We start from the raw sequence: 12,194 nt of genomic DNA on the forward strand, positions 1-12,194 counted from the left end.
GGCCCCACTCTTATGATCTCTTTTATCCTTAATTACCTCCTTACAGGCCCTATCTTCAAATACAGTCACATTGGGGGTTAGGGCTTCAGTATATGATGGTGGGGGCAGGGAAACCAGGGGAGGAGGGGACTCAATTCAGTCCATAACACCTACCGTCCGGATTTTGTTAATTGCATCCCCATGGTGTCCTTTAACATACTCTTCTGTCCTCTGTATTTTTGGTAGCCTTGTAGTTGGATCTAGAGACTTGATCAGATGAAGATTTAATTTTTTTTTAATTTTTAATTTTTTGGGGGGTGGGTACGTGGGCCTCTCACTGTTGTGGCCTCTCCAGTTGCGGAGCACTGGCTCCAGACGCACAGGCTCAGCGGCCATGGCTCACGGGCCCAGCCGCTCCGTGGCATGTGGGATCCTCCTGGACCGGGGCACGAACCCGCGTCCCCTGCATCGGCAGGCGGACTCTCAACCACTGTACCACCAGGGAAGCCCAAGATTTAATTTTTTGATAAGATAATTTCATAGTAGAACTGTATACCTCCATCTCTAATATGACTTTATATAAATTAATCTCATGTTTATTGAAAGTCTTATAGTTTAATTATCCAAATACAGAAATCAATTCCTCAAAGTAGTCAAAATACAGAGTATATTTTGTTGTACAACCCTGTCAAGTTTTTCAAAAGTAAAATCATGAAACATGATACTGAGAGCTTGTGTTTAAGCAGCACCATGCGCCAGACACTTTGTTCTTCAGAACAAGCTTGTCACGCAGGAATGTTGTTTCCTAATTTTGACAATGGAGAAAATAAGATTTTAGGAGATCTTCTTAAACTGGTTTTTTAAAACATCTTCTCAAATATTTAGTCAAATGCCAAGTGAATTCAATTCTCTTTGGGAAGAGCTTTACATGGGAATTGGGTGGGACATTACATAACGAGAGAGTCTCCCTAGGAGAGCTAGAAAGGGTCGTCAATAAATACTCGCCAACTTAGTCATATCAAGTCCCAACACGGCAGTTTGATTCCTGGTGAGACTGAAATGCAAAATACATGCAGATGGATACACTGCCCTTGAACCTGATTCAGTATATTCCCTTTTTATTTGTTTGGGTTCCCACTACCTGCCTACACCTCCTTCTACTTTGACACATTTTCACCAATTTTTGGTAAAAATCCTTATTTGATTGGACACTAGCCCTGCAGGTTTTTAAATTTAGGTTTTAGATGGTGATTACTGTATATGGGATTCTAAAATCCACTTTGTGGATTAACTCTGTTAATTCTCGCAAAAACCCACTCAGGTAGGTACTGTTATTATCCGCATTTTTTAGATGAGAAAAATGAGGGCAGAGAAGAGGAATAACTTGCCCAAGGTCACCCAGCCAGTGAGTGATGGTGTCTAGATTTGAATCCAAGCAATTTGGCTCCAGAGTCTGTTCTCACAATGTCCAAGGTTTCACATGCTTAGGGCGTCCTTTGACATTCAGGTGCCCAAGGTGTGGACCCCACAGACCACTGTTCCTCAGGGGGCCCTGGTGCCATGACGTAACATCTGGCTTCCACTGCCTTGTTCAGCCTGTAACTTCTCATCCCCCATCAGCCAGCATGCTTCACACCCAGTTCCACACCAGAGCAAAACAAATTCCAGAAACCCAGTTCACACATCCAGATGGTTGACTCTTAAACACACAGGACCCACCTGCTGGCCAGTCTTCCATATTCCTTGTAGCAGGGAAGCCTCTTTGGAAAAGAGCACTTTGGGTGAATGATGCAGAATTGGAGATTGCTGCCCAGCACGTGGAGTGGAAGGTGGAGGAGGGGGGGAGAGAAGAGACTGCCTAGTGATGCTGCACTGGCTCTTCAGTGCCTGACTCTGCCCTCCTGCACGCACTCTCCACCTTTCTCTGCCCTGCTCTGTGCTCAAGGAGGCTGATCCCAGGGGACTGCATCAGCCATGCTCCCTGGCCAGCTGGCTTCTGAGCAGACCCAGCAATGAGAGGCACTGGCAGGAAACTGGAAGGTGGGAGGAGAGAGAAAACAGAACATCTCTTCCCCTCTCTATTCCTTCCAAGACGGAAAGGGTGGTGACAGCTTCCCGCTGCTGCTGGTCCCTTGGTGCCTCAAGCCCCCGTTTGCTCCCTTGACCTGGATCACCCCTCTATAAGCAATTCCTTTATTAAAGTCTTTTCATTGTACCTTCTGGGTGAACTTAGTTTCATGCTGGAACTCTGATTCGGGTGCCAAAGTGATGCACATGGGCTGAGCAAGGGGAAGTCAGAAGACCTAGTGAGGAGCAGACCGGGGTGGGTTGGTTTGGAGCTGGCCCTGCACCGAAGTGTAAGTGTCAGATACCCTCCAGAGGTGGTGCTGTCTGGGTCCCACACATGATTTTAAGAGGCTTTACTTACCATCTACCTGTTTTGGTAGTCTGGCAGAACCCCTCCTCCTATATGACAGTGACATTTCCAAGCCGCCAAATGTCTTCCCTGTGGCTGGCCAGGATGCCATTTATGCTAGGACAGGGCTAGAGAAATCCTCACAAGTGCTTTTTCTTCTGCTATGGCCACAGACATTGCAACAGGCCCTTTCTAGTGTAGAAGTTACATGCACCAATGCCTCAGTTCTGACCCTGGCTCTTCCTCTTGCTAGCCATGTAACCTTGAATAAATAGGTAATCCTTCTAGGCCTCAGCATTCTCATCTGCAAAATGGGGATAATAATGGAGTTGGGGCAAGAACTAAGTGACCTACTACACGTAAAGCTTAGCACAGTGGCTGACACCGGCAAATACTCAAAAAATGTTAATATCTCCACCCTTATGTAGCCACAGGACCTTAACGGTTTACTTCACCTTTCTGTACCTCCATTTCCTTCTGTATATACTGAGAAAATAACACTGACCTCCTGGGTCAGTGATCTCCTGTGTGAAGATCAAAAGGAAGAAAATGTCAATGAAAGCGTTCTAGAAACTGTAGAGCATATTATGAATGCAAGGTCTTTTAAAACATACATAATAATAACTATCACAATTTAAAAACTAGCAGGGGGCCCTGATAAATGTTTCAATAAGCTTATGTACCAATATTTATAATGAGATAGAGGAGAAAATTTAATATTAAGTCCCATGAGAAGGTCTTAGATAAAGAACAAACCATTTTTTAAAGAAAGATCAAGAGAACTTCTGAGAAGTGGATTCCGTTTCATTCTGAGGCTGACAATTTGAAAGTCGCTGCTGAAAAGTAATTTCTACCATAATATCTTATCCAAATTAACTGATCATTAAACCAACGATGAGCAGTGACTAAAGTACACTGGGTCAGATGCTTCGAAATGAATAAGTCACCCCAGAGAACTGTCAGAGCCACCCCCCCCATCTCCCAAGCATCCAGAGTGGGCCACTCCCCTCTTCAGGGTGGCACACCTCCATGCCCACACCTACCCATTCCTGCCCACACCCAGGAAAGCAGACAGCCACGGTCCAGAGTCCATGGCCATGACTCTGTCTGGAAGAGTAGACTCTCAAACCAGACTGTTTTTTTTCTTGCCATTCATTCCGTACCTTTCCTTCATAATAATAAAGACATTGACTTTGTGGTGAGGGTTTTAACCTCTTGAAACTCAGAGGACCGTCTGTGGACCAGCAGTGTAGCATTACCAATCTTGGGCCCACCCCAGATCCACTGAATGAGAATCTGCATTTTAACACAATCCCAGGTGATTCATATGCTCATTAAAGCTTGAGAAGCACTGTTTTCATCTTTCTGAATCTCATAGTTATCCTGCAAGGTTATTGTGAGGATTAAATGTATTCAAAGTTCTTGGCAAGTAGTAGGTGCTAAGTAAGTTATTCTCATCTTCCTTCACCCAGCACCTGGCCCTGCCATGCCTCTATGCCATCTCCCTCTGCCTGAGCCCAGCTCCCTGGCCTGGGCTTCTGAACACTGACCTTAACTGGCTTCCTCAGATACTGCCACTTGGCTGACCTCAGCTCTTTCCTTGGAGTCCCTGGCAGGCTCGCTGGGGGCTGTTGCTATACTTCTCAGCACTCCCCGCTGACCTAGACTCTTCCTAAGCCCCACCTCTCTTGGCCTGTCCCTTCTTGTGGACACCAAATAGCCTACAGCAGCATTTACTTTAGTCAAGACGCCATTGCTCAAATGGCCTTGGAACTGCTCCTTGGAATTTGCTTTCACATCCTCACAGGGTGCTGGGCCCGGTGTAAGCACTCAACTAAATCTGCCTTAAGACAGTGCATGAAGAACAAGGGTTTGCTTCATACTAAGCCACAGTATTAGGGTTTATATCTCCATTTGGAGATTTGGTCTCTTTGTTTTTCCTTTTTCTCACTTTTCTTAGCCATCCAAAATTGTGATGCAGAAGGCTGAGACTTAATGTCGACCCAGGAAGAAAGGACCAGTGAGAATGCCTGACCTATTAGGATTCTAGACCCCAAGCCCCTCTGAATGGGACCCCCTGTGGCTCCTCAGGGTCCAGCCCTACTCACTGTGATTCCACACTGATGCTTGAGGCCAAAATGCCAGATGGTAATTAAGTATTCTGGTCCTGGCCTTGTCTTCTCCACTTAGGTCATCGGAGGCTGATGGTGTCCTGTCCAATCTCCCTCACTAGGCAGTACTTCCCAGCTGCTGCAAGTCCTATGGCTAAATGCGTCTGCCTGTGACCTTCTCTGGACACATCCTTCTTTGGATGAGCTGTCCCACCCAGAAAATTTTTAGATGTGTCACCCCAAGCAGCCAATGACTGATGGATACAGGGGCACAAATCCTGGTCCCCTAGTCTCAAGGTGGAACAACTCTGTAGTGCAACTTACAATCTAGAGTGACCATGGATCAGACCAAGGCTAGAATTTACCTGAGATCACATCCTGCTTCCTTTACTCCCTTACAGACTCCTTTCCAGGGCATCCCTCAATAAACTGTGTGTACCTAAAACTGCTTCAGCTCTGCTTCCGGGGAACCTGACCTAAGACAGTGTTCTTGGGAAGCCCAATATATAACACAAATAAAAGAACTGCTTCATTTGTAGCTGGGTAGAGAGCATGGAACCCTTACTGGCTGGTTCTCATGAATTTATGGTGACCTGAGAGGAAACTCTCCAGAGGACAGTCTGGAAATCGTAAAATAAATTGGGGAGAGAACATAAGATTGCTGGTCCAGATACACTCCTCCAGGGAAGATTTGTGTCATATTTTAGATTCCACATGTAAGTGATATCATATGCTATTTGTCTTTCTCTGTCGAACTTACTTCACTTAGTATGATAATCTCTAGGTCCATTCATGTTCCTGCAAATGGCATTACTTCATTTTTTATGGCTGATTAGTATTCCACTGTGTATATATACACACATCTTCTTTATCCATTCATCTGTTGATGGACATTTAGGTCGCTTCCATGTCTTGGCTACTGTAAATAGTGCTGCTATTGGCACACTGGGCTGCATGTATCTTTTCGAATTATAATTTTCTCAAAATATATGCCCAGGAGTGGGATTGCTGGATCATATGGCAACTCTATTTTTAGTTTTTAGCTTCCTTAAAGCTCCATACCGTTTTCCATAATGGCTGCACAAATTTACATTTCCACCAACAGTATAGGAGGGTTCCCTTTTCTCCACACCCTCTCCAGCATTTGTTATTTGTAGACTTTTTAATGATGGCCGTTCTGACTGGGGTGAGGTGATGCCTCATTGTGGTTTTGATTTGCATTTCTCTAATAATTAGCAATGAGGAGCATCTTTTCATGTGTTTGTTGGTTATCTGTATGTCTTCTTTGGAGAAAAGTCTATTTAGATCTTCCCCCCATTTTTTGATTGGGTTATTTGTTTTTTGATATTGACCTGCATGTATATTTTGTATATTTTGGAGATTAATCCTTTGTCAGTTTCTTCATTTGCAAATGTTTTCTCCGATTCGGAGGGTTGTCATTTTGCTTTGTTTATGGTTTCCTTTGTTGTGCAAAAGCTTTTAAGTTTAATTAGATCCCATTTTTTAATTTTTGTTTTTATTTTCATTATTCTAGGAGGTGGATCAAAAAAGATCTTGCTGTGATTTATGTCAAAGAGTGTTCTGCCTATATTTTCCTCTAAGAGTTTTATAGGGTCCGGCCTTACATTTAGGTCTTTAATCCATTTTGAGTTTATTTTTGTGTATGGTATTAGGGAGTGTGCTAATTTCATTCTTTTACATGTACCTGTCCAGTTTTCCCAGCACCGCTTATTGAAGACATTGTCTTTTCTCCATTGTATTGATATATTCTTGCCTCCTTTGTCATAGATTAGGTGACCACAGGTGTGTGGGTTTATCTCTGGGCTTTCCATCCTGTTCCATTGATCTATATTTTTGTTTTCATGGTAGGACCATACTGTCTTGATTACTATAGCTTTGTAGCATAGTCTGAAGTCAGAGAGCCTGATTCCTCCAGCTCCGTTTTTCTTTCTCAAGGTTGATTTGGCTATTCGGGTTCTTTTGTGTTTCCACACAAATTGTAAAATTTTTTGTTCTAATTCTGTGAAAAATGCCATTGGTAATTTGATAGGGATTGCACTGAATCTGTAGATTGCTTTGGGTAATATAGTCATTTTCATAATATTGATTCTTTTGATCCAAGAACATGGTATGTCTCTCCATCTGTTTGTGTTGTCTTTGATTTCTTTTATGAGTATCTTATAGTTTTCTGAGTACAGGTCTTTTGCCTCCTTAGGTAGGTTTATTCCTAGGTATTTTAGTCTTTTTGTTGCCATGGTAAATGGGATTGTTTCCTTAATTTCTCTTTCTGATCTTTCATTGCTAGTGTATAGGAATGCAACAGATTTCTGTGTATTAATTTTGTATCCTGCAACTTTACCAAATTCATTGATTAGCCCTAGTAGTTTCCTGATAGCATCTTTAGGATTTTCTATGTATAGTATCATGTCATTTGCAAACAGTGACAGTTTTAGAAACTATTCTTGATTTAGATAGTAGATTCTTCAGTTACAAGTAATAGAAACCAATTTGAGCCACCTTGAGCCAAATAGGGAGAAATATCATACAAACATACAAAGGTGTCTCCCAAAATTGAAGTGCAAGAATACAGCTAGGCCTCAGCAACCAGGAACTGGAAAGCCATCAGGACTCTGTCCCTTATCTCTGCATGTTTCTGCCTGCTTGTCTCACTGTTTCTGTCTGCAGTTAGGCTTTCTCTGCATCTCCAATCTTCTTGAGATCATGTGGCCACTCAAAGCACCCATGTTTAGAGACTATATCTGAATCTCAGCATCAAATTCCCAAGAAAGAGAGTCTGAGTGAGTGTGCTTGGGTCAGGTGACCACTGCTGGCCCAATCAGCCATCGTCTAAAAGGAAGTGACAGCTCTTAAAGTAGCTATGCAGTGCCCATTCCCGTGGACCAGGGAGCAGTTCTCAGAGAGGGCAGGGATGGCTCACAGGCTGAGCAGACAGCCTGGGACGTTTTCCATTACCATTATCCATCAATAGGCAGTGGCACAGAGATGAAACATATTTTATCCTCGGGATCTAGATCAGGGTAGCCCAATAGGACTTTGGGTGATAATGGAAGTGTTCCAATCTGCACTCTCCAATATGACAGCCAGTCACCTCTTGTAAGCTACTGAGCACTTGAAATGTGTCTGGAGAACTGAATTTTTAAATCTTATTTATTTTTAATTAATTTAAATGTAAGTAGTTGTATGTAGCACCATACTAAACAGTGTAAATCTAGGCCTTTCCAGTTTAAAGGTATGAAAACTGAGCTCCCAGACCACATAGCTAGTTAATAACACAACTGGAACTAAAAGCTTGGTCTCTTCTCTTTTTAATTTTCTATCCTATTCACTGGAATTGGGGAATCTGCATAAGTGACTTTCCCAGATAATTCAAATTTGCCATTTTAAATGTCCAGACCTAACCATTCTTTGATGTAAAGCTTTCTGCAATGCATTACGCACTTCCCTGCCTTGGGGAAAAAAAGCCATGTGGCCATAACTGTAGACTTTTCTTAATGACACAAAATTGTAATTGTGAACCGCATTTGTCATTCTGGGTAATAACAGTGGGGCCCTCAGAAGAGGGCCTGGTGAGGCTTACAAGGCTGTCTTCTCCACCCTGCATGGCTCTGCAGCTGGGAGTGATTTGCTGCTTCCTCTCTCCTTGTCACATCTTGATATGGTGGCTTCTGACAGCATCCCACCTCCCTTCACTAGCTCAGCAATGAACCAAGTATAGGAACTTAATCCATAAGTGGGCTTAATTTCACCCACAATTCTAAACTATTAGGCCTGGGGGAGTTTCACAACTGAGTCAGGTACAGAGGGTTTTGTACAAAATCTTCCACAACACACAGTTTTTTTTCTTAAAGGTCTATGATGATGCAAGTCTCATAAAAGCTGATTGTGGGATAAATGGTATAATGTTTTATTTTACTTTAATTGTGCCACTCAATACATCAATATTGCCATGGCTAGGGTCCCAAGGCAGAATAGGACTCTGCACAAAATAGTTTCAGAAATGAGACTGAAATTGGGTATGGATTATTTTAGATTACTTTCCTGAGCTGTTTCTCCATAGTGTATTCTCAAGTCATGGAACAGGAAGTTTTATGAGTCTTTTTGAAGATGTTCAAAAAACCAAAGTAAATTTTAAGAACACTAAAAGAAATAATAATGCATTCATTTTAGTACTCTCTACTTATACAGAGGCCAGACTTGCTGTGATTGTATCTATTCAAAACGTATCTGAGCATATGGCAGCCAGAAAGGGCTCAAAGCAAGGGGAATAGTTGTCACAAAGCCTGTGCACTAGAGTCCCTGGCCCGTACCCAGGGGAAGCAAGCCACTCTGATGGCCTTCAGCCTGGGTCCCATGCTCCACTCCTGGGGCCCGGCCGGAGGCTGTAAGAGAAGAGTGATTCAAGAGAAATCTAGGTTCTGCTTTCTGGACCCCCAAAAGCCAATAAATGACTATGCACTCTGTTCACCTCCTCTGGGGAGAAGATAACCCGTTTGAGAAAAAGTTCCCTTACACAATTAAGAGGTGGGGTTTCTTGTCATTAGTGAGGGTGTCTTTCAGTTATCTGGAGAAATTGTTTATGTAAAGGCACCACCACCAGATAGGTGTTCTGTGTTTTTCCTTGGCCTCCTGGAACAGCTTGAGGATTTGCTCAAGGGAAGCACTTGTTTTGCCTCTATGCTGCTTTGGAAAATAACTTCAACAGCATGTTCGTTGTTCCATTAGTTATTTATAGGCCAGTTTTGATTATCTACCAGGCAGGTTCCTGGCACAGTTTTCAGCCCTGTTTGACTTTCTTACCTCCCACTGACACACACTTGCTACAGCTTGTAGCGACTTAGAGTTTCCCGAGACACCGCTCAGCCGTCCCCCACCCCAAAGATGTCTACAAAACAAAACAACCGTGACCCACCTTCCCCCAACCTTCCCCGAGAGGACTAGGAGGTCGCTGGAGAGACCTGGGGGAAGGCCGTGGACTGCAGCTGCCAGGCAGTGGGCAGAGAGCTCCAGGTGGACATGTGCCAGTGGCCAGGAGGCTGGAGAGGGGTCACTAGCCTGGGCAGGATGGAGATGCAATGGCTCTACAGCATGGCTTCATTTTGTTGTTTCTGGTGCTGTATGTTCCCGAGACATGTGACACGCCCTCCCCTGCCCAGAGTCCAGAGGAGTACAAATTCCTAAGTCCTATCAGAAGTACTTCCTTTCTATCTGCACCTTGGGCCCCAATAAAGGTGGCATTGCAAAAATTTCACATTAAAGGAACTCTCAGGGATATTTGACTGAAAGCTCAAAGGATAAAATATTGGAAGCAGATCTAAACTTTGAAACGTTTTGGACTGAGGGATGTCTCCTGGGTCCTCCAGTCCCTAAGCCAGAGCGGCCTTCATGCCCGCTTGGAGCTGTGGTTTTAAGTGGCAGGGTTCCGATCCCTAGGCCTCGGCTCTGGAGATTCGGACTTCAGCTGGTCTGAGGTTAAGGCGTGAGCACTGGAGTTTCCAAACATCCGCAAGTGATGTTAACGTGCACCCTAGATTGAGAGCCTCACTTGGCCACAGTGTTTGCGAGTGGGCCTCTTCAAGTGCACAGCTGTGGCTCCGCTGATTTAGAATAAATGTTTGAATAGGACGGGGAGGAGTACACACACATACAGAGAACAATTCAGGAGCCACTGCACGTCCTAGGGTCAACACTTTATTCACTCATTCACTCAACAAACATTTACTGAGGGCTGCTACTAGGATGCGTGGATGCAAAAATGCATGATGAAGTCACTGACCTCAAGGAAAAACCAGCTCCTTGGAAGAAGCATTTGGACACATTCTGCAGGCCCCTAGGGTCCCCCACAGGGGCAGTCAAGTCTTGTCCTTCCTCTTCCTTGTTTGTGCCCAGTTGGTGACTCCTAATTTGCCTGTACTTGCACACGATTTGGCAGAACATATATTACCCTGCTGCCTATAGTCTCTGGTTGCTATACAGAGTGCAACTGTTTGAATTATGACAGTTATCTCTGCTAATAAAGTTCACTTTTTTACTGCAGAGTTATAAATACATATGCAGCTTGCATACTCAAGGAGGCCTGTGGGAGGAAACGCTGAGGCCCTTCTAGAACAGAAGCCGCTCCCTGGCACCTGCCCATACATAACTTTCCTGATTCCCCCCCCCAGAAAGCTCGTCTTCAGGGCTTTCTTATAGAAAGAATTTACTGTAAACAGCCCTGGTAAGAAAATCAGCAGTTAGTATCCTTGACATTCGCATTCTTTCCTTGGGCCTCCAAATGGATTCCCAGCCATCCATTTTCCTTTTCCCAGAGGAAAACTGGTCCCACAGTCTGAAGAACCTGGAAAGGCATTGAATGGGATGTAAAATAACAGCCAAATGGCGATCAGGAAGATGAGCGGCAGGAAGGGGGATGGCCGTACAAGTCAGTTCATTAAATCAAGGATGTGCTCAGGATGCTGGTAAGGCATATAAAGAAGCAGCAGACAAATAAATCTGGCTGCTTACCTGGAGGAGAAGAGCTAATGGAGGAATTTTCTAAAAGGAGCTTTAACTTTTTACTGAATGCAGTAACACTATAAATTACCAATCAGCTGACTGGAATTTTACAATTTAGCATGGGATTTGAGCCCCTTGCAGGAGATTGTACCGTGTGCGTAATAACAGGTATGCGTGGTGACTTATAGAGCACACTTCTTTGAAATATATAGCTAGCTACTTTGGTAACAAATATGTTTATTTGCAAAGAAAATTCCGATTATGGTGTGAACAGCATGTAGCAGGAGCTGCTGCTTGTCTCACCAACAGCTTTTCCCCGGTTTCCTTGCTAGTCAAGCACTGATTTGGGAGGGGGGATGGGTGTCAATCCTCCCCCATGTGACAGTTGAGACTGACTTTACCCTACTCCCAGGATCAAAGGGAAATCCTGACGACCTAATCCAATCGCAGTGGCCGTTCTGTTGTGCTAGGGCTGGGTTCGGGGTGGGTGTGTGGGTGTGGTCTGCAGCCAGCTGTGTGGTTCTACCACATTCCCTTCTGAGTCTAGGAAGCATGCTTCCCAGAGTCACTGTCTCAGCCTGTTCCAGATGACTGCTTCCAAGAGGAATTCAGGGCAAGATTTACAAAGAGGATGGTGTTATTCCTCTAGGGATGGCTGGAGCTGTATAGGTGGGCAGCTGAGAGATTGTCAGCAGCTTCCTGGCACAAACTTGAGGAATTACACACTTAGGTGTTTCAGGCTAAGATCTATCAGGGTCAACTCCTCTGATCTTCTAGGAGAGTTTCTGAACTCTGCTCCCCCAGCTCTCCCAGAAGTCATGTATGCCCCTAATTCTGTATTAAGTCCTTTATATAGAGAATGCATAGAATGGCTTTAGTTGTCCATCCTGAACCCTGACTGATACAGTGGCCATGTGGTCCAGTTCTGGCCAATAGGCTGGAGGGCTTCTCCTTACTCCTGAGAAGGAGACTCTGGAAGAAACATCCTCTATCTGCCTCTGGATGACATGGCATTTGGATGCAATGCCTGGGACAGCTGCCCTGATTTGCTTCCAGCCTGAAATAGAGCCAATGTGCAAGCAGAAGGCAGAAATGCCCAGCAAGAGGAGCTGGAGTCCTGATGAACTTGCAGCCAGTGGCCTTTTAATTGGTGCATACTCAGCCCTTAGGAAGCA

The sequence above is a fragment of the Mesoplodon mirus genome, assembly GCF_964341445.2.
Source record: "Mesoplodon mirus genome assembly, chromosome: 6".
Taxonomy (NCBI): domain Eukaryota; kingdom Metazoa; phylum Chordata; class Mammalia; order Artiodactyla; family Ziphiidae; genus Mesoplodon; species Mesoplodon mirus.